Genomic DNA, 24,185 nt, shown 5'->3' on the forward strand with positions numbered 1-24,185 from the left:
AACAAATTAAGTTTCCTTGCTGTGCTAAATTATGTCAAATCAGAAGTGATGTTTATGAAGGAGGAAGATGGTGGTGGAGTTGCACATTACCCACGAGGAAATTAAAATGGAGCCAGAGAAAGCGATCCATCAAGAGATGATGTGCCCACTGTGGCTGTGTGTCCTCGCCACCAATAATGGCTCCCACCATGGAACGGACAAGTTCTCCTGCTGACACGTACAATCCAGTGAGCTACAGACCTACACTTGGTTGAATGCAACCTTGAAGGAACTGACTAGTTTAGTTACCCAGGAGCTAGAAAGGGCACACTGTTCACTTTTGCAATTGTTCTATGCAACTCAAAAGACTCAGCTATCAAGGAGACTGGCAGCACCATGTCTAGGATGACTCCATAAACCTGTGGTCTCAGAAGTTCCAAATAGGAGATCACTTTGACGTAACAGTCACCCTTCTAATTGGGCACCACCGCCTTCTGACCACATGAGATCCTACTGTATTTTATTTACAATTTCTTGGGAAAAAAGAAGCAATGATTAACCTTCTTTAGTTTATCTCTTTGTGGACATATGTTATTAGTATGTGGTTCTAAAGTTGTATGAAACTCCGAGAAATTTGTCAGTGTCTTTGCTGTTCATGATAACATCCTGTTATAATGCTATTAGTCGTAATTCCAGTTATTATGCCAAAATGTTACGTCACAGAAACAACAAAATTTCCTTGCCAATTGCATTAAAGTGAGTTCTCCTCAGGCCTTTAACTCTGACCGTCTTAAGCCTCCTGTCATTCAGTTATTCATTTACTCTGATGCTCTCTGAAAGCCCTTACAGTCAGCAGCAAGCCAACATGCTTCATCACCCATAAGAAATACATAATTCTGAATCTAAGTCCATCCTCCCTTTCTGAAAGTCATCTGTCCAAAAGAGTTCCTAATTCTCACCAAGAGGACAGTGAAGGCATTTATGGAGGGCAGGGGCTTTGATTGGACCATTTCTAAGATTTCCAATTTGCTGCCTTCAGCCTGATCCAGGGGATATCAATTATTTTGCCACAAATATCTTTTACAATTGACCATTTACAGAAGGAAGCCTTTGGGCTTCTTACCACTGGAGCAAAGAGCCAGGCTGACCACATACCTCTGCACAGTGGCCAGCTGGTCGGTCGGGGCAGCCTGGTTCTGTGAAATGGGGGGGGGGTCCTTCCTGCTGGAGATGTTCTGATTCAGAGTGCTCATGGGCCGCCTCCTCTAGCTGGGAAATGGAGACTTTTTGCAGATGTAACAGAGGTAGTGGAGAGCACCATCTGGACCCACTGACCCAAGTCTCACGTCTGGTGTGAAAGGAGAAACAGCACGTGCTCTGTCATCTCCTTCTTCATTCAAAAAACACTGAACATTACCAACAGTCTTGTGTCAAGCCCAGAAATGGCGGTCTGCTTACTTTTAATCTGTGTCTGTCTTATTCCCAAAAGTCCTCTGAATTTCAAGCCTCTGTTTTACAGGGGGGGGGGGGGGGACCTCAAGGCCCAAAGCGGGTGGGACTTACCTAAACATCACACAGCATGGAGGGGCGGTGGGCTCCGGAGCTGCTGTCACCGAGTCAGGTCTGAGTGTCCGCAGCCAGCGCAGCATGCTTGTGAAGTCCCGTCAGCGCGAGAACCGGCCCTGCCGGGCAGCAGCCAGAACACACACAGTGACAGGTCTTTCCTCAGCCTTCCCCGCTGGTGGGTTCTGGGTGGCAGGAAGCAGCAGTGTCCATGGAGATGTGGATTCTGGTTTTGATGTGTCTTTTGTTTGGAGTCTGGAGTTCCACATCTGAAATCAGAGGACAATGCTTGTCCTTCCTGGTTCCCTGTTGCCTTCCACTGACCTTCATCCTGGAGGGCCCTGCCTGCTGCCCTGCCACACTCCCCACTCGGCCCCAGTGCCTCCCTGGTGTCCTTCACATCTGGTGTCCCCTTTGCCTGGCTCGGCCATCCTGCTGAAGGAACATGTTATTCATTGAACACTTCCCTGAACATGTGTTTATCCCATAATGGCTGTGTTTAGATGTCCTGCTGGGCTTCAGGAATTCAGTTGGGAGAGTGGGAATTTACCCAGGGGCTCCAGGCACTCATCCAGGGGCTAAGTATTCTGAGAACTGAAGGAGGAGCAGGCATTTTGTAGGCCATGTGAGGGGCGAGAGTTGTGCAAAGGCCCTGAGGTCGCCAGAGGGAGGCACTGTAAAAACTCCATGTGAGTTCAGGATGGGGATGGTAGCCATTCAGCCCACTGACTCAACCAAATTCTGCCCTTTCCCACCCAACTGCCTTCCTGGGCTGACTTTACACTCAGAGGGCTTGAGTCTGAATCCTGGCCTGTCACTGCTTTTTGCTGTGTGACCTTGGGCCAATGGCTTCCCCTCATGAAGCCTCAATTCTCTCATCTGTGAAATAGGGGAGAGGCTGTGAAAACTAGGAGAAACCCACAAGGCTTTGGGGAAGTCTAGATGGAAATGTGTAATGCATCTGAAATGCCACTGTGATCAGTACTCAGTGAGTGTGCACTTCTATTTCCTCCTGTTAGAACTATTATTACTCCTTTAGTTCAAAGCTAATATGATAGAAACAGCAGAGGCTAGAGGGTAAGGTCACAGGCTTTGTCATTAAGCTTGGGAGTCAAGTAACTGCCAGCTCCTCCACCTGCCTGCTGTGTGACTTTGAGCAAGTTGCTTAACTTCTCTGAACTGCGTTTTCCTTACCTACAAAGTGAGGGGGCTAATTCTAAGAGAGCCTTCATGTATGTGCTCGTGTGTATTGGCATAAGGACGGACTGCACATGTGAAACCGCTCGCCCTGGTTGTCCTGGGACAGTGGACGTGGAGCCGGATGGACAGGGAGAGAAGCAGGCATGGGGAGACTGTGAGCTTGCTCCTTGCACACCTCTATTCTACTAGATTTGCTCCAAGGAGCATGCATTCCTTTTGTAATCACAACGAAAGCCCCAGAGAGTGGAAAGGTTAAATGAAATAAAGGTACTAGCTTCATCCTAGGGTGCAGTGAGGATTAAATGAGTTAATGCCTGTAAACTGATCAGAATGTGGTCTGGTGTGTGGGAAGTGCTCAGTAATGATAGTTGCTATAGTAATAAGAATTTTATTACCATCGCTGTTACTTTTCAAGCAGCTCTAAAGAATCATTAGCATCTGTCACGTAACTCTGAGGGAAATGAGGGTCCTCTTTAATACTGGGGGTACGGGGTACCAGGAGGCCCAGAATGCTGAGATCCCCCTGGTCCAGGTAGGAAGGTGAGAAGCCCTGAGCAGTTCCGCGCAGCTATGTGCCCTTAATCTTGTGAACGGAACACCCTTCAAAGCCTCAGGAGGCCTGAGGGGCAGAGAGGGAGTGGCTGAATTGAAACTAAGCCAGAGCAAAGCACTGGAGCCTGCCACTGTGACCTCCGGCCCTCCTCCAGCCCGGACAGGTGACAGGGCAGGAGACGGGCCTGCACACCAACAGGTGGGATTGCTCCTGTGGGCCCCCGGGTGGCTAGGTGGGGGGCTGCTCATGGGCTTCTCTCTGCCTGCAGGCTGAGGCCCCTGAGCACCGGCCCAGGGAGAAGCAGGGGGACTTGGTTGTACTGTTATGATGAACAAGGCCTTCAAAAAGCATGTAAGCATTTCGCAGAATGGGTCTTTGTAGACATTGTTTGCATAACAAGTGCCCAAATTATCAAAAACAGGGAAGAAACTGCACGTGAGGACAAGCAGAGATTTCCTAGAAGCACAGGCCTTTCAGCATCTATTTCAAGTTTATGACAGCGCCTGTGTGTGAGGGGCTCTGGGGAGGTGATGGGGAGGAAGCGGGGAACAGCCTTGGGCTGTTCAGGGGACGGGGCTGACCCACGCCTGTGGGGCCTAAAGCAGAGAACCTATACAGCTTTGGTTGGTGCTTAAAAAAACAAGATGAGAACCCAGAATTATGTGTTGGATCTAAGAAGGGCCTGGACAAGTGAGGGGCCTGTGGTTTTAGCCTTTGTAGCTTCCCAGGAAACCTGCCTTTGGTGAAGAGTCAAACTCAGGGTTTTCATAAGAAAACCTCTGCCATCATGTCTGCTCTGTCCCAGTAGGCAGTGTGCCCTTGACCCGGGCACCTCTCCCCTAGTGTGTGACCTTGACCTGGCCACCCCTCTGGACTCCCACGACACTGTGGTGCATCTGAAGGCCATGTACACGTGTAAGAAAAAGACAGCAACACTGAGGACTTCCTCCCCAGGGAGAGAAGAAAGGCATGAGGTTTATCAGAGACTGGACTGTATTTAAATGCTCTTGGCTTACATTCACTTAGGCTACTTACTCCCTGCCTAACACCTCTTCTATTTTTATCACTTCAAAGCTAACTGCGTATCATGCAAAGATACCAGTAGTGTGGAAATCCCCCCCATCTGACTGGAGTAGTCCTCCCCTCTGTGGGCTGCAATTCCTCAACCCCCCCATGACCCCAAATATTCTGGCCTGGACTGCATGGGCCCACACACCAACAGGTGTGTGTGTGTGTGTGTGTGTGTGTGTGTGTGTGTGTGTGTGTGACCAGGCACACTCTTGGGGACTCTCTTTCTGGAGCCCTCTTCCCTCCTTAGTTTGTGCTGAACACACTGACACAAAGATGCCTCAGTGTCCAAGCTGGTGCCTTGCTTTGATGGCTTTAGTCCTAGCTCAACTGTGGTCCTCCCCCATCAAAATCAAGTCAGCTTCAGGTCCAGCTTGACCCAGGGTCTCATATTATGCTAACAGGAGTTACCTTAGCACTGCTTTCCATGTTGGCCTCGCTCTTTGGTCAGTTAGCTGCATGCAGTGACCCTGGCAGCCCTCCAGAGGGGAGAGGGCTTCTCATCCACAGTGGTTCTGTTTCAAGTCCAGGCACGGGTTCCTGGGACCAGGTCACATGTAACCTCGAGCAGGTTACTGAAATGAAAAGGATGAAATCTGTTGATTGGCCAGATCTGGGTTATATGCCCATCTTTTAATTCTGGTATTATAGAGAGTTAACGGCCCCCAAACCACATGGACTGAAAAAGGCTGGGGTTGAGGAGGGGAGTGCTTCACAGAAAAAAAAAAAAAAAAGAGAGACAGTTGGCAAAAGCTGAGGAGACAGAGGGCAGGCAGGAATAGCCATCACAGGTGTCCATCACCCCACCCAGGGCAGGGGAACATCCTGGGAACTGAAGGGGTAAGTTCACCTCACACCTAGTGGGACACCCAGCTCAGAACCCTTAAGAACCACACATACATCAGGGGCTGTGGAGCCTGGAGCTGAGAGCCAAATGGGACAGGGCCTGAGGCAAGAAAAGCAGAAACAAGCACGTCCTTCCTGCTGGGGCTGCAGGCCTGGGAGGCTGATGTCTGGGCAGAGGCACTGGTGCCCAGGGGTGTGTCAGCATGGAGGCCAGACACTGCCAGGAAAGATCAGGCAGGATGAGGGCCTCTGGGGTATTCTGTGGGGAGATTGTTAGAAATGCAGCATCTCAGTCCCCACCCCAGATCTCCTGCAGCAGAATCTGAATTTTATTCAGATCTCCAGTTGATTCATGAGATTTGTTCATCTAAAGACTCATCTCTTGGCTCTAAGCTCTCATTCAGGGATGGTGGGACTTAGGTCTTCAGTCAGACTTTCTGGAGTGCAGTGTGGCCATGTGTGTGAAGGAGCCTTAAACCTACTCATACTCTTTGATGGAGCCAATATTTCTATTTCTGAGACTGTGAGCAAAAGCACCAGAAGCAGGGACAGAGAATGTTATGAATGGAGATGTTCATTGCAGTATTTATAATCAGAAACTACTGCATACCCACAAATAGGAAAGGGTGCGATAAAATGTGGCATCTTATACATTGTTATGTTACTGTTTGCAAAACTGTTTTAAAAGACATTTGCAGGCAATAGGCAGGAAATATAGTGAGAAACAAGGCAGACAGTGTCTGCCCTCTTGCAGCTGACATTCTGTTGGTGAAGACAGACAATAAGCAAGTGAAACCAATGAGAAGATTCCAGATTGCGACAAGGACACAGAAGGAAGAGTGGGTTAACGTGGTAGAGAATCACAGGTGAGTTTGGGTACCATTACTTAGATGGAGAAACAGGGAGAGCCTGTCCTAGGAGCTGGCATTTAAAGTGAAATCCACAAGGTGCAGGGAGCCAGCTAAGTGAACAGCCAGAAAAAGATGCTGCAGGCAAACAGGAATTACCAGGACGCTGGGGTTGAGGAGCTTGGCTGTATGAGGGATGTAAATAGGAAGTGTGTGGCTGGAGCAGGATAAGCAAGCCAGAAAGAAGCTGGAAGGTAAGAGGGCTGGAGAAGTGAGCCTGGCCAGATCCCTCAGGCTGTGTGGGCCGTGAGTGAAGTTTGGGTTTTGTTCTAAGGCTGGAGTGTTACAGTGTGAGAGGGTGAGTGATATCAGTAAGATGGCAGAATAGGAGGTCCCAGCCCTCATTCACCCATAGAAACAATAATCTGGCAAACGTCTACAGACAAAAATACCTTTGTGAGAGCTCTGGAGTCCATTTGAGAGGTTCCAGCCCCCAGTGGACCACAAAATGCAAGATGAACCACACTGAAAGAGTAGAGAGCAGTGTCACTTTAATTGCATCATGCCTCCCCCAGGCTGGCAAAACTCAGAGCCAAGAGAGATGCACCAGCCCACGGCTTCTCCTGCAGGATAAAGAAGGGCCAGGTGAGGGTCTGGCTCCCCAGCCTTTTGGGACAATGTCTAAAAGCTATGCTTATCTTGATGCACCCAGAACATTGAAGGAATCAGTATGTACAGGAGCAGCTAAAAACAAAGAAAATGGTGGAGGCTCATGGAAACAGGCATACACACCCCCAGAGCTGCAATTTCCCACAGAATGTGACCCACACACTCCTAGAGATGATATACAACCCTTAGCAGTCATCCAAGTTCTTGGCAACTAACTTGAACCCATTGTCTTGGCATCTCAGGATACTGCCGTATGGAAAGGGGCAGGTGACTCTTGGCGCTCGACATAGCTGTGTAAAATAGGGAAGATGCACAAAATTCTAAGATGTGCCCTTCAGAAGGGAGGGAGGGAAGTGGTGCTTGCATATTAACAACCTGGCCTAGCAGGGCACTGCCCTAGGGAGAAGGAGCAAACAGCTCTCAGAACCTTACACAGTTCTGTAGGATCAGGAGGAGGCACACAGTTCTAAGATGAGCTCCCCAAGGAGGGAGTTGGAGGAGTAGAGTGGGCATATCTATAGAAGAAGTTGATAGATCACCAGAATTTCTAGCTGAGTTTTCTGGTGAAGGTCTTTCCCTTCAAAGCCAGCACATAAAGCCTGGAATCGATGATTACTTCTTCAAGTGTGCAGGCATCAACACAGGTTATAAGGGTCACACAGAATTAGGGAAACATGGTATCACCAAAGAAACAAAACAAAATACCAGTAACTGACTTCCCAAAATGTAGATCTATGAATTGTCTGACAAAGAATTCCAAGTAATCATCTTAAAGAAGCTCATTGAGCTATAAGAGAATGCAGACAGACAGTTAGACAAAAATCAGAAAAGTAATAGATGTTCATAATGAGAAGTTCAACAAAGAGACAGAAATCATAAAAATAAATAAAGAAATAAATAACCAAAATGTAAATTCTGGAGCAAGGAATACAATGACTGCACTGAAAAATTTAATAGAGGGCTTCAACAGCAGACTTGACCAAGCAGAAGAATCAGCAGACTTGAAGCCAGGCTATTTGAAATGCTCTGTTCGCAGGAACAAAAGTAAAAAGGAATGAAAAAGAGTGAACAAAGCCTATGGGACTTATAAGACACAGTCAAGAAAAATTATAAGTAATGGGAGTTTCAGAAGAAGAAGAGAAAAGAGAAGAAAGCTTATTTTAAAAAATAATGGCTCATTTTTTCCCAAATCTGGGAAAGGAAAAGGACATCTATATGTATAAAGCACAAAAGATCCCAAATAGGTTGAAACTAAAAGAATTCTACACTGAGACACCTTAAAATTAAATTGCCAAAAGTTTAAAAAGGGAAATTTGAGAACAGCAAAAGAAAAGTGACTCATCACATACAATGGGTCTCCATGAAGATTATCAGCATAAATTTTAGCAGAATCCTGAAGGCCAGGGGAGAATGGGATGATATATTCAAAATGCTGAAAGAAAAAATCTGCCAACCAGGAATACTACACCTGGCTAGACTGTCCTGTGACCTGGAGAGATAGACTTTCCCAGACAAACAAACAGTGACAGTTCATTTCCATTAGGCCTGCTGAACAAGAAGTGCTAAAGGGGGGTTGCAAGTTCAAACAAAAGGACATTAAGCAGCAGCACAAAAGCAGAAGGAAGTATAAATACTCCTGGTAAAGTGAATATATAGACAAATGCAGAACAGTGCGATGCTCTAATGGTAGTGTACAAATCATGTTTAACCCTGATCAATAACTGAAAAGTCAAAAGTATTAAGAATAACTATAACTACAATAATCAGTAAATAATTACTTTAAATTTAAATGGGTTAAACTCACTAATCAAAAGAAAATGAGTGACTGAATGGATACAACAAGAAGCTACAACCTCACGCTATGCACACCTTAGATTTGAGAACACCCAAAGGTTGAATGTAAAGGGATAGAAAAAGATATTCCATGCAAACGGTAACCAAAAGAGAGCAAGTGTGCCTATACTTACAGGAGATAAAATAGACTTAAAAGGTTTAAAAATGCTACATGAGATAAAGAAGATAATTATATAAAGATAAAAGAGTTTATCCAACAAGAAGATATAACAATTATAAATATATGTGCACCCATTCCATTCCTGGGTATATATCTGGAAAAAAAAACAAAACAATTAATTTGAAAAGATACATACATACCAATGTTCACAGCAGTATTATTTATAGTTGCCAAGATATAGAAGCAACCTAAGTGTCCATCAACAGATGATGGATAAAGAAGATATAGTGTCTATTTATACACAAAGCAATACTACTCAGCCATAAAATACACTGACATGTTGCCATTTGCCGCAACATAGATGGATTTGGAGGGCCTTGTGCTAAGTGAAATAAGTCAGACAGACAAAGACAAATTCTGTAGGATATCACTTACATATGGAATCTAAAAAACAAAACAAACTAGAGATTATAATAAAAAAATGTAGACTCACAGATATAGAAAACAAATGGATGGTTACCAGTGGAGGGGAGGGGAATTTGGGGGTGTGAGAATGGGGGGTACAAACTACTGGTTGTAAGACAGGCTCAAGGATGTCTTATACAACATGAGGAACATAGCCAATATTTTTTAGTAACTGTAAATGGAAAATAACCTTTAAAATTGTGTTAAATGTTCTTAAATATAAAAATATATATGTATGCACCCAACACCAGAGCCCCTAAGTATAGACAGCAGACACCTACAGATCTAAAGGGAGAAACAGCCATGCAATAACAGCAGGAGACTTGACTACTCCACTTCCAATAATGGGTGGAACATCCGGACAAAAGTTAATAAGAAAAGGGCAGAGTTGAACACCACTATAAACCAATGGGCCAAACAGATACACATTGAACATCCAATAGCAGCAGAATGCACCTTCTCCTCAAGCACACATGGATTCTCCAGGATAAATCACATTAGAGACCACAAAACAAGCCTTGACAAATTTAAGAAAACTGAAATCATTCCAAATGTCTTTTCTGACCACGATGGAATGATATTTCAGGTCAATAACAGAAGGAAAATGGGGAAATCCACAAATACTGCAAATTAAACAACACACTCTTTTTAAAAACTCTTTTAAAAATCATTTTTAGGGGTAGTTAATTAAGTTTATTCATTTATTTTAATTTTTTAAATGGAAGTACTGGAGATTGAACCCAGGGCCTTGAGCAGCTAAGCACATGCTCTACTACCGAGCTAATCCCTTCCCTGTAAACAACACATCCTTGGGTGACATTGGATCAAAGTAGAAACTCAAGGAGTAATTAGAAAATACTTTGAGACAAATGGAAATGAAAATACAACATACCAAAACTTATAAGATGTAACAAAAGCAGTACCAAGAAATACCAATAAACACCTACATCACAGAAGAAAAAGTCTCATATCACCTAAATTTTTACCTCAGAGAAGTAGAAAAAGAACAAATTAAGCCCAAAGTTAACAGAAAGAAAGAAACAATAAAATTCAGAGCATAAATAAAATTAGAAAATAGGAAAACAGTAGAAAAATAGACAAAACTGAGTTTGTTTTTGAAAAGAGAAAGCAAAATTGACAAGCCCTTAGCAAGATTAAGAGAAACAGAGAAGGCTCAAATAAATAAATAATAAATGAAAGAGAGGGCATTACAACAGATGCCACAGAAGTTTTTTTTTAAGTATTAGAAACTATTATGAACAATTAAATGTCAATAAATTGGACAACCTAGAAGAAGTGGCTAAATTCCTAGGAGCATACAAGCTACCAAGACTCAATCAAGAATAAATTGAACATTTGAATGGACCAATAATAAATAAAAAAGATTGAATCAGTAACCAAACACCTTCCAACAGAGCAAAATCTCAGAACCAGTTATCTTTACAGGCAATTCTACCATTTATAAAAGAATTAGTACCAATCCTTCTTAAACTCTTCCAAAAAAAAGGAAGAAAGAGCACTTCCAAACTCATTTTATGAAGCCAGCATTACCCTGACACCAAAATTAGACCAAAAAATTAGAAACAGAGCTACCAATTGATCCAGCAATCCCACTTCTGTGTATGCACACAAGGAGCTAAAATCAGGATCTCAAAGAGAGACCTGCACTCCCTGCTCACTGCAGCAGTGCTCACAGCAGCCAGAACATGGAAGCTGCCTGAATGTGCATTGACTGATCAATGGGTAAAGAAAAGCTGGTATATACACAAAATGGAATAGTATTCAGCCTTAAAAATAGAAGGGAATCCTCCCATTTGCAACACCATGAATGAACCTGGAAGACATTATGCTCAGTGAAGTAAGCCAGACACAGAAGGACAAATTCTCCCTATTATCACTTCTAGAGAAATCTAAAACAGTCAAACTCATAGATGAGAGTAGAAGGGTGGTTGCCAGGGCCTGGGGAGAGGAGGAACGAGAAGGTGATGGTCAAATGTACAAAGTTTCAGTTAGGCAGGATGAATCAGTTCTAGAGCTCTGAAGGGCGTGGCGCCTATAGTTAGAAATGTGATATTAAGTACTTAAATCTTGGCTAAGAGGGTAGGCCTTCTGTTAAGGGTTCTCATCACAATACCAAGTGAAGAAGGTGGAGGAGACTTGGACTTGATGGATGTGCTCATGGCACAGACTGTGGTGTTGGCTTCACACACGTACAGTTATCTCCAGAGTCACTGTGTCATATACATTAAACATGTCCAGCTTTTTTTTTTTTTGTCAATTATAGTTCAAAATATTGGTTGAAAAAGGGGACTGGAACCTGATCTGGTCTAGGGACCTGAAGACCTCATGGACAAAGCCATTGGGACACATTTACAATCCACAGTAAGTGACATTAAGTGAGCAGAGCTGGCAGAGAATAATACAATCTCTCATTTTGACTATATAAAAAATAGGAAACTTGCAAAAATATTACAGTGATTACCTCCAGGTGATGGGGTTACAGATGATTTTAACTTGTTTTTATTAAGGTTTCTGTATGTCTTCCACACAGGAAAAACAATGGAGGTCATTTCAGAGTCTGAATTTGTATCAGTCACAGTGATTAGTTATAGATGGCTGAACCCACTTTTTGTGGTCTGAGCAGAGGTGGACTTATTCCTGGGTGTTAAGACTGAGATTGCAGGACTACTGGGGACCAAGAGTGGATGCCCCATAGCCAAGGACAACCGCCTGGACAACCAGCTAACCCTACCCATGACCGCTGCCATGGAAACCCCACTGTCTGTGATGCTCAGGCCTAGACACTGCGGCTGCTGCTACAGGGGAACCAGACCCCTCGTTCCCTGCCAGCCAGGAGCCCCGTCCCTACACCACCCTGCATTGCTCGCTCCCATCTTTTGGATCTCAGGCGGGCATCTGTCCCGAGGAGCCGAGGCCTCCTGCAGAGCCCTAGCTGCCCAGGGACTGGGAAATGTAGCTTTCAGGTTTCCCAGAGACTAACATACACAAGCCATAGAAGGTGGGGGTGGCACACATGTTGAATGAATCAGTCTGCAGGGTCCATCACAGAAGTGAGACAATGGTGACAAACCACCACAAGTAGCCTTGACCTTCTGAAGTCCACATGGTGGCTCAGGTATCCATGGTCTTATGATAAGGATGGCAGGAGGTTCTCTCATTCCAGGGAGCACTGGCTGTCAGAGCCCTGGCCCTGGGCTCCCTTCACATGAACTGCCAGCACCTCTCTGCCTGGGGGCTTCCCTTGCTGGCGGAGACCCTTGGCCACCTGTGCGGCAGATGAAGTGTGGAGGCTTACCCTTCCCTGGAAGCTGACTCAGCCAGGACACCAGCCACCTCTCTGCAGCGGCTCCCAGGCTCCCTGATGGACCATTTCCCACTGCCTGCAGTGGGGGGTTTGGGGGGGTTTCACAGCAGGGGCTCCTGTAGTGGAGGGCTCCTGTAGTGGGGGGCTCCTGCAGTGGGGGGGCTCCTGCAGTGGGAGGATCCTGCAGGGGGGCTGCACAGTGGTGGGAGGTGTGATAACAGCCATACAGAGGCACCTTCCCTTCCTCTTCTTGCTTCCCTACCCCCTTGCCTTCGTCTCCCACATGAACTCCTTGTGCCAGAAGCCTCATCTCCGGCTGTGTCTGGGACAGCTCAGACCAAGGCATCTCTGGCCTCAGTGTGAGCACATGTGAAGCCTCGTCCTGGCTCCTGCTGGGGTCAGTCCCCTGGACGTGAGCTAACAGGTGTGAGACTGCTTCCATGACCTCACACATATTCACGTCAGTTTGGAAAGTCATCCTGTTCCTAGTTCTTGTCCTCCCAAGCAGGAAACCAGAGGGCTCTGAACGGCTCCCACCGCCTGCTGCCCAGGCCACACTGACACCACGACCACGCGCACACAGGCGCCTGCTGCCTGAGTCCTGCCCACCCTGTTTCTCTGTCCTGGGCTGCTCCTCTGTCCTAGGACCGGCAAGGATGCACCACGCAGTTCCAGGGTGTCCTCTGCACGTGCTGTCCTTGGGTTATAGGTGACTCAGCTGTCAGCACGTGAGGTGGGTTTCCTGGAGCATGCTCGGGGCCAGGCCCTGCGCTGGGCCCCCCACGAGGGAAGGTGCCCTTGCCTCCATGCACCCAGCTCTGCCGATGAGTGCCACCCGGGGAGGGAGCTCACGGCCTCACAGTGCGCCTTCAGGCAGGTGCTGGGAGAAGCGGCTTTACTGATCAGCCCCTCCGGGCCGGGTGTCCGCCTTGTCTCCTTCCAGGCTCATTGTTCCTGTCACCCCCAGTCCACCAAGGAGGAAACTGAGGCTCCTAGAGGTGGAGTGACATTCTGGGGTCACTTGGCAGGCAGCTAGGGGCCGGGCTGGGCAGGGACCAGGAAGGCCTGCTCAGGGTCCATCCTTGCTCCGCGTTGTGTCCTGGCGTCTCACACACAGGATGTCCCAGAATGATGGGGCTCCTGGCATGGCTGCATTGCTGCACCTCAGACACTGATCCAGGGCCCCCACCAGCCTTAGCACCGGAGACCTGCAGTGCCCTTGACAGACCCCTTGTCCTTACAAAGGATGACAGAGGCAGTACACAGATGAAGATAAGGTCGCCTCCCCAGCCCTGAGGGGTGGAGAGGAGTCGCGTGTTCCCGGTCCATTGCTGCATCACGGCTCCTGGCAGCAAACGCTGTCATGCTCTCTGGGGGCCAGGAACAGACAGGGCCAGTGACCCAGGGCCCCTCATGAGGCTGCAGTCAAGACATCAGCTGGGGCCGCATCACCCGAGGGGCCGAGGAAACTCGGCTCACTCCTGTGGCTGGTGGAGGAGGTGGAAGGTCCTCACATGTGGGCCCCTCACAGGGGAGCTCACAGGTCAGGGCAGGACATGGCTGCTGGCTTCCTCCAGGATGCGAGGTCAAGATGGAGTTAAGAAATACACAAACACGCACTGCCTACTTTCTTTTCTGTCACAGCTGTGATAAAATGGGGGAGGAAAACACAGAGCAAGAGCTTTCCACGCCGCCCCAGGCCACCCTTCCTCACTGGCCTGTGCTGCCTTTTGTTTTGGAGAGTCTGGCTGACTGGGCTGGGCTGACCTGCTCACTGCCCTGGGGCAGGAGGAGCACAGGGTTCTATTGGCCACTCAGGTCCCTGACACCTGCCAGTGTCCAGGTGGTGTGGCTGTGTCGGCGAGCACTGGTGCCCACCAAGAAGTGCTGGGAGGGAGTCCGGGTCCTTCTGGACAAGGGGTTTGCACTCAGACAACTGGGAACCACTGGCTGTTCACTCATTTGCTGCTGGTGAGCCCGAGGGGGTGGCTGGGTGCTGCCAGAAGTCCAGGCTTATCCGTCTGTGACAACGGGCCTGGGTGTTAGAGGGGCAAACTGGGGCTCTGTGCCCCCTTTAAAAAGTAATAACTTGCCACTTTGTTGAAAAATTGTTGATGCACTACAGAACTCCCCTACATAGCTGTGTGTGTGTGTGTGTGTGTGTGTGTGTGTGTGTTGTTAACAGTTTGAAGATCCACTGTCCTCATTGCTTGAGTCAGTAAATGAAAACAATCCTCTCCCCAGAGGGCCAGTGTCAATCCTGTCCCTGCTCTGCCTCATTGTCTGACTCCCCAGTGGGCACTTCTCAGCCCAGGCACCAGGCTTTTCTGTTCTGCTTCCTTCAGATTGTGACACTGTGCCGTCTTTGGGGACTGGCCATATGGGCGACTCACCCTGATGCCGTGGCTGGTGAGTGACCCTCGTGTGTCCCACTCTCCTGATGAGACACGCTGGGCCTGTTCTAGCTCGGGGTCCAGGACTCACCACCAGGCTGTATCCCATGTTTTATAATAGAAAATAACAAATCTGACACCACATTGGATCTCTTCCTTTAGTTTTAACCCTGTGCCCCGTTTTCTAGGCTCAGGCTTGCTAGCTCTGCTCCTTTTATGAAACAATGTTGCCTTTAGCCTGAAATACACAGGCGAGTCTATTCTAGGGTCTCTGATCTTTAAGGATGTTAGCTCTTCTGCACTTACGCAGAGATGGCAAGTTGCAAACTAGAGAACAACCTTGTTTTGTTGGAGGTTTACAGGAACACCAAGGCCTGACCCACATGGACAGCTGTGAGAACAAAGGATTCCTACAGCAAGAAGTTTGCAACAACCAACCACACCCCCTCCCCTGTTTTTCTGTGTAAAAGGAGCCTATGTTATTACTGGAGCGGGATGGTTCTCCAAGACATTAGTCAGCCATCCTCTCAGTCTGCAGGCTTTCCAAAAAAAGTCGCTATTCCTTGCCCTAACACCTCGTCTCCCGATTTACTGGCCTGTCATGCGGCGAGCAGAACGACTTTGGACTCAGTAACAGTTTCACTGGTGTTTACATCTGGGAGCAGAACTTCTGGGTCAGAGGGGGCCCTCACCTTCCCGGCCAAGAACATCATCCTTCCTAAAACTTGAGCAGGTGTGTGTGTGCCAGGCCCTGTGCAGACCTGGGAGGAGGGGAGCCACAGTCCGACCATTGCTCAGGGACATCTAAGCCACCGCCGCTGCTTGCGCTGTGCTGTGGGGGAGGGCAGGGGCTTTGAGAGGAGGGAACGGCGGGGGGCCTGCTGATGCCCCACCTCCCGCCCCTCCCCAAGTTAGCAGCACAGATGCTGAGCAGGGAGCTGCATCAAGCGTCAGGCAGTGGGGAGAGGGTGTGCAGAGGTGTCAAGGCCGGAGGGGCCGCCACGACCCAGGGTCACAGGCCAGGAGTCCTGAACAGCAGAAGTTTATCTTCCTATGGTTCTGGGGGTGGGAGGCCAAGGCGAAGTCCGACGAAGTTGCTTTCTGGTGATGACAATCCTCCTGGCTGCCAGCTGGCCATCTCCTCGCTGTGTCCAAATGTGGCGGGGAGCCAGCTCTGGGGACTCTCATGTAAGGACATCAGACCAACCAGGTAGGGCCACCCTTGACCTCACTCAGCCTCTGCATCTGCCACACAGGGGGACATCAATCTGTGAATCCGGGGGGCACAAACACCAGTCTGTAAAGGTGAGAGGAGTCCGAGGACCTAGGGCAGGCGGAGGTGAGAGCAAGGCGGCATTCAGGTACCTGCTGTCATGAAGCCAACCACCCCTAAACGCAGTGGTTTAAAACAATCCTCATTTGTCCCCGCAGGACTGCACAGTGTGGGCAGCCCAGGGGCCGGCTCCTCTCCGCTGCCTGGAGCCTCGGCCTCGGCCTCGCTCACAGGGGCCATCATCTGGGGCTCAGCTGGGCTGGTGGCTGGGCCTTGGCCTCCGTGTGGCTGCTGGGTTTCCTCACAGCCTGTGGGCTGGTTTCCAAGAGCGAGAAACCAAAAGCCGCTGTCCTTTGCAGGTTGGGTCTGACCCTGGCAGGAGTGTCATTTCTGTCTCGAAGTCAGAGTCCAGGTGCAGCTGCTGGCCTCTCACGTCCCAGAGCTTGTCTTTTTTTAAATAAAAATTCCATGAATTTAAGGTGTACAACGTGACGGGTGGTGCGTGTGCACATAGTGAAATGATCGCTATGGGCAAGCTAATCAGCACGCCCCTCTCCTCACCTGTTTCTCACTTTGTGTGGTGGGAGCACCTTGAGGCTACTCTCCTGGAGAATGTCCCCGACATGATGCAGTGTCACTAATCGTGGTTGTCCTGCCGCAACTGTGTCCGCAGACACACTCATCCTCCAGAACTGTCACTTTTACCCCGGGACCACCTCTCCTCATTTCTGTTACAGCAGCTGAGCCTGACCCTCAGCAGTACAACAGTCTTGGAGGAGACATTTCTAGTGGCCCCCCTGAGTCAGGCTACTCCCAGGACCACAGCTGTTTGAGGTTTCCAGTCCTCCCTTCCGTGGGTGACAGCCAAGCCCAGCTCCAGCCCACTCTCCCCTCTGGACACCTCTCTGGAAATCCAACGTGTGAAGATGGATGCTCCCAACTAAGTGAGTCAGGAGGTGACATCTTCCAGGGCACCACCCCCACTCTCTCCCAAAGATGCAGCTTGTGTGTAATACACTGCCCTGACTCCCTCCTGACACCTGCAGATTCTCATCAAGTAACTCAGGCAGCGGCATCTCACGCGGTGTCACTTGGTTATTACTGGAAAGATGCGTGTGGGAACCGACAATTTCTGCTAAGCTGACAAGTGTAAAAGCCTAATTTGAAAAACAGTGACACTCCATTCACAGTGTGAATGCAGGACTTAGTCAATCCTCAGTTTGGTCCTGTTCACGTAATTTTTATGTCTCCTCCACCCTCAAGGAGCCTATGATTTTATGGGGAAAAGGAATTCTCTTCTATATTAAAATATTAAACTTGATGATATTGGAAAAAGGTGTATAAGTCACTTGTTCTTCATATGTTTACTCTAAGTGTCTGCAAAGAGTATCACAGGCTGGTGTGAAATAGATTATTTTAGTAGAAAATCTGAGGTTCAGGAAGGCCAAGAGATCAGGAGACAACTGCCATTGAAAAGGCAGTTTCTACTCACCATCCTGGAGGAAGGGACGGCTTCCCACATGGAGCCGCACCACGGGGGTCAGGGGCGGAGGAGCAGGGTGCCGTGGACAGGGCTGTTTCTGCAGGATGGAAGAGTGAGGCAGGTGAGCAGGCTGAGGACTGGCCGGGTGAGTAACTTCATGGGCTCTGGGGTGGAGGGGTGGCCCCGAGGGCCTGGACCTGACTCTGGATGAGTCAGGCAGGTGGACAGTGGCTCAGCGTGAGTCCGAGTCCAGTGGAGGAGGTGGGGGGGCTAGACCTAGAAGGAGGACTCCTCCTGGGGCAGGAGGGCCCACAAAGGGGGCAGGAGGTCAAGTCCAGGTGACAGAACAGGGCATGTCCCGCCTAGGCCTGCAGGGTGGATGAAAGCATCCAGTCTACAGAAGGTAGAAACAGGGCCCATACAAGGGCTCAGCTCAGATGTCACCTCCTCAGGGGAGACTTCCCTGTCTGCTCAATCTACAGGGACAGCCTCCTGCAAACACGTCTCCCCAGCAGTTACCCGCTTCATTTCCTGCGCAACATTCCAGACCCGGCTCCCTGCTCCGCACCTAGCCATGGTACCCCTGCCCAGAGGAAAAGCCCTCACAAGGGCCACCAGGCCCTGCACGACTTGGGACCCCACCTCTCTATCTCTTCTGCCACCACTGTCCCTCCTACCTGGCCTTCTCGTCCTCCACCCTGCAGTCCTGACTTCCCTGAGCCCTGTGTGTCCATCCTAACATGTGGTGTGTGCTCACTGTGTGTCTCACTCCCTGCGTGCCTCCTGCCCAGGTCAGTGCCCAGCACACAGTAGGGCTCAGTAAGTAGTGAATGAATGATTCTTACCATCATGGCTGGGAAGACTCCTGTCTGTGGCCTACAGCGTTCATACACCAGGTGCACATTCACTGAGGCCTTACTGCGTGCTGGGTGGGATCCAGACACCGGGCATAGCAGGGAGTCAAGCAGGTGGGTCTCCATTCTCATGCAGCAGACAGCCTAGTGGGGGACACAGAGAAAAATAAGTAAAATATATCAAAAGTCAGGCGGTGATACATTCCATGGAGGAAAATAAAGTCATGGAGGCCATTTGGGCAGAATACTGGAGATGTTTAAGGAGCAAGCAATGTGGAGGGAGAAAGTTCCCAGCTGAGAGAATGGCCAGTGCAAAGGCCCTGAGGCCACAGTGGGCTGTGTGTGGACAGTCATAGTGATCCTGTGGGTTCTTAGTCTTGCCTTCAGTCTGTATGCTGCTTTTATTTGTAAACCTTGGGTTCAACTTTCTAGCTAACTAACCCGAGTCACCAATCTTTGAATTTAGCGAATTCTATCCCAGGGATTTAAAGTGGAAATGGGAGAATTTGGGTCAAGTTACCTTGTGTTTCCTTATGACCTCCCTGGACCTTGCTCTGTGAGGTACCAGGCGGCTGTGAAATGAACATGACGGTCCCCTCCCTGCGGACCCAGTGAATGAACATCTGGGCATCCTCAAGCCTCTTCTGCTGCACCCCCACCCCACCTCTCTGGGACTTAAGCTCTGATCCTGACCCCGGTGGCACCTTCATCCCCTACCTCCAGCTCCTCTGGACATACCTATGCTGAGCTTTTCCAGGTCAGCATGCCCCAAACTGAGCTCAGCCCTTGCCCCACAACTGACTCTTCCCTGTGAAGCCCCCTCGTGAGAAAGGCCACCACCAGCGGGATCCTTCAGGCCCAAGGCTTGGCCCTCCCACCCCTCCAATGCCTCCAAGCTAGTGATCCCCTCTGGCAGGGCCTTATCATCCTCTGCCTCCCTCTTTAGCTTTGGGCTGCACACCGACCCCCTTTTCACAATCCCCCACGAGACATGTCCAGGTCCCCTCGGGGACATAGAGGTGGCACAGCTGGGTGTTGCTGGGAAAGAAGAGCAGGTCCCAGAGCACAGTACAGACGAGGGCTCCCAATCCACCAGGGCACAGGCTACAGTGGCGGCAAGACACCCATAAAGGGTGAGGCTGGCATTACACTGCATCCCCACCCTCTGTTCCCCATAGGTGCCCTGTGTTTCCTGCCTTGCCTGGGGTGCTGCCCCCCTCGCTTTCTGTTATGGGGACACCTATTCATCCATTCATTCACTCCTTCATTCATCATGTACATGGGTCCTGCTCGGTGCCAGGCCCCGGCTAGATGACAGCTCATCCTTGGAGACCCAGCTCAGACCCCACCTCCATGAAGCCCTTCTGGGTTCCCACCCTCTCCTGCAGCCCCTGTGGCCTCCCCTGGCACCCCCAGGGCTGTGACCACACTCTGATTACCTCTCCAGTCTGTGAGTTCTGCATGGAAAGGGACTCAGAAAAATGTGACCCCAAAAGGCTAAGAAAGATGTTACTAGTTTTCTATTACAGAGAAGGACACTGAGCAGTGAGAGGGCAGTGGCCACCCAAGGCCACAGAGCAGGGTCTCAGTGAGCCCTCCCGTGGCCCTGTTACTGGTTCTCTGTTACAGATGAGGACACTGAGGTACAGAGAGGGAGCAGGAACCTGCTAGAACCTCAGCCCCACAGCCTGTGCCCTTCATGACCAGCTTTATGCAGCCAGCAGGGGTGTGGGCCTGGCATGGACGTTAAAGCAGCCTGGCCCCCAGTGCCCCTTCAGATGCAAAGTCACCCTCAGGAAGCACCCCTCGACACCTACTCCACACCCCTGGGGTGAGGACCTCATTGCTGTTCCTGGAAGCTGGCTGTGCCTCCCTGTGGATTGTCCTGGGACAGCCCAGGAGAGGCTTGGGGCAGCCACAGGGCCCCTGAGGCTCCCTGTCCCCAGCTGAGCAGCTCTGGTCCCCTTGACTGTCCCTGGCAGAGGCCTGATGACAGAAGTGTCAGCCATGCAGCCAGGCTTGCTATGGAGATGAAGAAATGGGGTGCACCACGCAAGTGCATGCAGATATTCTGGTATTCACTCAACAAACATCAATACAGGCCTTGCAGTGTGGCCGGCTGGGGCCCGGGCCCGGGTGTCCAGCAGTGAATGCAACCAACACCTTGAGCCTCCTGGGAAAACAGTGCTCAGAAAAACGGGCCCCCAGCGCCCCCACTCTGCTCCCCATGAACAATCACACTGATGAGGCTGCAGCTATGGGTCCCAGTGGAGGGTGAAGGGAGGGAGGAGACACCCAGAGTGGGCACTGGAGCCAGACAGCCTGGGCTCTGATGTCTGGGGCGGTCACCTCACCTCTCTGTGCCTCAGTTTCCTCATCTGTAGAAGGGGTGATAACACCGGTCCCTGCCCCATAGATTCCCACGAGGAGTCAAGCGAGCTCTTACTTGTAAGGTGTGTAAGACTGCATCTGGCCTGGGGTCAGACTGCCGCTCACCTCACAATGGTCTGTCTCACTTTAAAGATGAGAAAACCAAGGCTGAGGGGGTTATGAGGCCAGCCCGGGCTCGCCCCCTCCTCATGCTCTGCTGACGTCCCCTCTGTGCCCAGCTCTCCTGCATTCACGTCATCCCTCTGTCCCCGTATCCACTCAGCAAAGTAGGTGCTAAGAATCTCTGAGCAAATCAGAGCATGAACGGGGACACACCCTCTCCCCACCCTGGGCTCTCGGGGCTGTGGACAGGATGGGGATATCGGTCTCCCCCAGACTATCCAGGAGGCCCAGCGTGTCCATCACCTCACTTCCACCCACTACAGAGAAGGTGTGGGGCCAAGGGCCAGAGGGCGCTGCTATAGCCCAGGATGGGGGCTGCCAGGTGGGCAGAGGGAGGCATTTGAGGTGCAGGGAATGAGGGTGCCCAGGAGGACAGGGGACAGAGTCCAGCCTGGGCTCCACCCCCTGCTGGACCCTGAGTGGGGCTGAGAACTGGGACCAGTCCAGGCCCCACTGGGACGACTCCTCACCCAGCAAAGAGGGGAGGAAGAGACAAGGAGACCAATGCCGCTGGCCCCATGGCACTCACTGTGTGCAGGTGCTGCTCCCAGGATCCTGGAGGTTCATTCAGCCCAGAGTGTGCGCTGGGCCCCTCGCTGAGAGCAGCCTCTGGGCATCGTGGACCAAGGAAGTGCCCTGTCCTCCCTCTTAAGGCTCCTAGCATGTTAGGCAGGGAAGGTCCCAGGTCCCACACCCAGGCCTCTCTGGGGGGACACTGACATGTGGGGTCACGATGGTCCTGGGAAAGGAGAGAGTGTGGGCTGGGTGTCGGGTCTGCATCAGACCCCAGTGCTGCCCCTACTGCTGTGCGACCTGGAAACTTCCCCCGACCTCTCTGTGCCTGGCTTTCCAACCCTGACTCAGAGGACTGCTGTGCTTGGCATGCAGTAGGCCCTCAATCAGAGGAAAAAGCCAGTCCTCCCCCAAGAACCTCTCCTCTTATGCGCCCAAAGCTAAGCTATGTGCCACACGTCACCAGAGCTGATCCTTGACAAGCAGGGCAACTGCAGTCCAGCAGCTCCTCCCTCCTGCCTGAGGCCTTTCCCTCCTCTGTGACAGTGGCTCGGAGCAGGTCTCAGCACCCCAGAAGTCTGAACTGAGCTTTGTGACCTGGGGGAGTCCCTGTTCTACACAACTTGGTTTCCAGGTCCTTCCAGCAAAGAACAAAAGCACCTGCTCAGTGTTTTAGCTACACGGTCCTCCCTTTACAAATTGCCCTGTCACTTCTGGGCTGGAAGATGTGAGTTCCAGAGCACGTGACCATCTGACTGATGACTACGAGGAAACATCCCCGCCCACACTGCCCTCCTCAGAGCCCACCTCCAAGAAGAGGGGATGGTGACCCACAGCTCCACACAGTTTTATCAGAACACAGCCTCCACCCACTATTGGAAACAGGTGTGAGAAGCAGAGATTCCCGTGTGCCTGAACCCCTGTCATCCAGAAAGCAGAGGTCCCCCAGACAGAAGGGGAGAACGTACTTTCAGATCATATATCTGATAAGGGGTTAACACCCAAAACATAAAGAACTCCTACAACTCAACAGCAAAAAACAAGCCATCTGATTTAAAAAATGGAAAGAGGAGCTGCATAGACATTTTTCCAAAGAAGACACACAGATGGCCAACAGGTACATGAAAAGGTGCTCAACATCCCTCATCATCAGGGAGATGCAAATCAAACCCACAGTGATCTATCCCTTCCCACCTGTCAGGACGGCAGCCATCAAAATACAAGAGCTAACAAGTGCCGGCGGGGGTGTGGAGAAAAGGGAAATCTGCGCACTGTTGGTGGGAATGTAAATGGTGCTGTCACTGTGGAAAACAATATGGAGGCTCCTCAAAAGGTTTTAAATAGAACCCCCATATGATCCAGCAATTCCACTCCTGGGAGTGTATCCAAAGGAAATGAAATCACATGTCAAAAAGACAACTGCACCCGCGTGTTCACTGCAGCATTATTTACAATAACCAAGTTATTGAAACAACCTAAGGGTCCATCAGCAGATGAATGGATACAGAAAATGCGATCTATATAATGGAATCTTATTCAGACATTAAAAAAAATGAAATCCTGCCATTTGTGACAACTTGGATGGACCTTGAGGGTATTGTGCTAAGTGAAACAAATCAGACAGAGAAAGACAAACACCTATGATCTCATTTATATATGGAATCCAAAAAATGAACCAAACCCATGGAAACGGAGAACAAGTTGGTGGTTGCCAGAGGTGAGGGTGGGGCTGATTGAAATCCGTGAAGATAATCAAAAGGTGCAGACTTCCAATTATGAGATAAACAAGCCCTGGGGACATAATGCACAGCAAGGTGACTGGAGTTAACAGCACTGTGCTGTGCATTTGAAAGTTGTTAAGGGAGTCCATCTTAAAAATTCTCATCCCAAGAAAAATAATGTGTAACTATGGGTGGTGACAGGTGTCAATTAAACTTCCTGCAGTGACCATTTCACAGTATGCACAGCATTACGCTGCACGCCTAAGACTAACAACATTGTGTGACAGTTGTACTTCAATAACACACATCTCAGGAAGCGGGGTGGGAGCCCGGACTACCTGCTGCAGAAGCTGCCTCTGCCCTCCAACAGCAGCAGGCGGTGGTTGTGACAGGGGCTGTCAGTCCCTCAAAGCCTAGACTGTTTACTGTCTGGACCTTCACAGGGAGAGTACGCAGACCCTGCCCTGGAGGACAGTGGTCATGGCAGCGACAATGGCCTGCCTGGGTGCAGGCTCAGCCCAGACACCCCTGTGCCCTGCTGTCGCCCCATGTAACCCCTCCCCATCCTCAGAGGGAGAGGCTTCAATGTTCCCATTTTACACATGAGAAAACTGAGACTCGTTTGCTTTGAATCACTGACTGAGTGGTGAGGGAAGCTTTGAACCCGTGTTCTGATTTCATAGCCACATCTCAACCCTAATTTTTACAAGGCAGGGGTCCAGGCACTGGGGACCCTCCACCTTCCACACTTGTAGTCGTGCTCCAGGCCCGCCATCCCCAAGGCGTCTGGGTGAACACATTTAATCCACTTACTCTGCACCCGCTCAGCCCTCGGCTGCCACTCTGCTGTCGCTGCCTGACACCAGCTGAGGTTTTATAGGTGAATCATCACCAGCTACCCGCCCACCCCCCTGCCATGTGGGGC

Source organism: Camelus ferus, chromosome 10, assembly GCF_009834535.1.
Source record: "Camelus ferus isolate YT-003-E chromosome 10, BCGSAC_Cfer_1.0, whole genome shotgun sequence".
In the NCBI taxonomy this organism is placed as follows: domain Eukaryota; kingdom Metazoa; phylum Chordata; class Mammalia; order Artiodactyla; family Camelidae; genus Camelus; species Camelus ferus.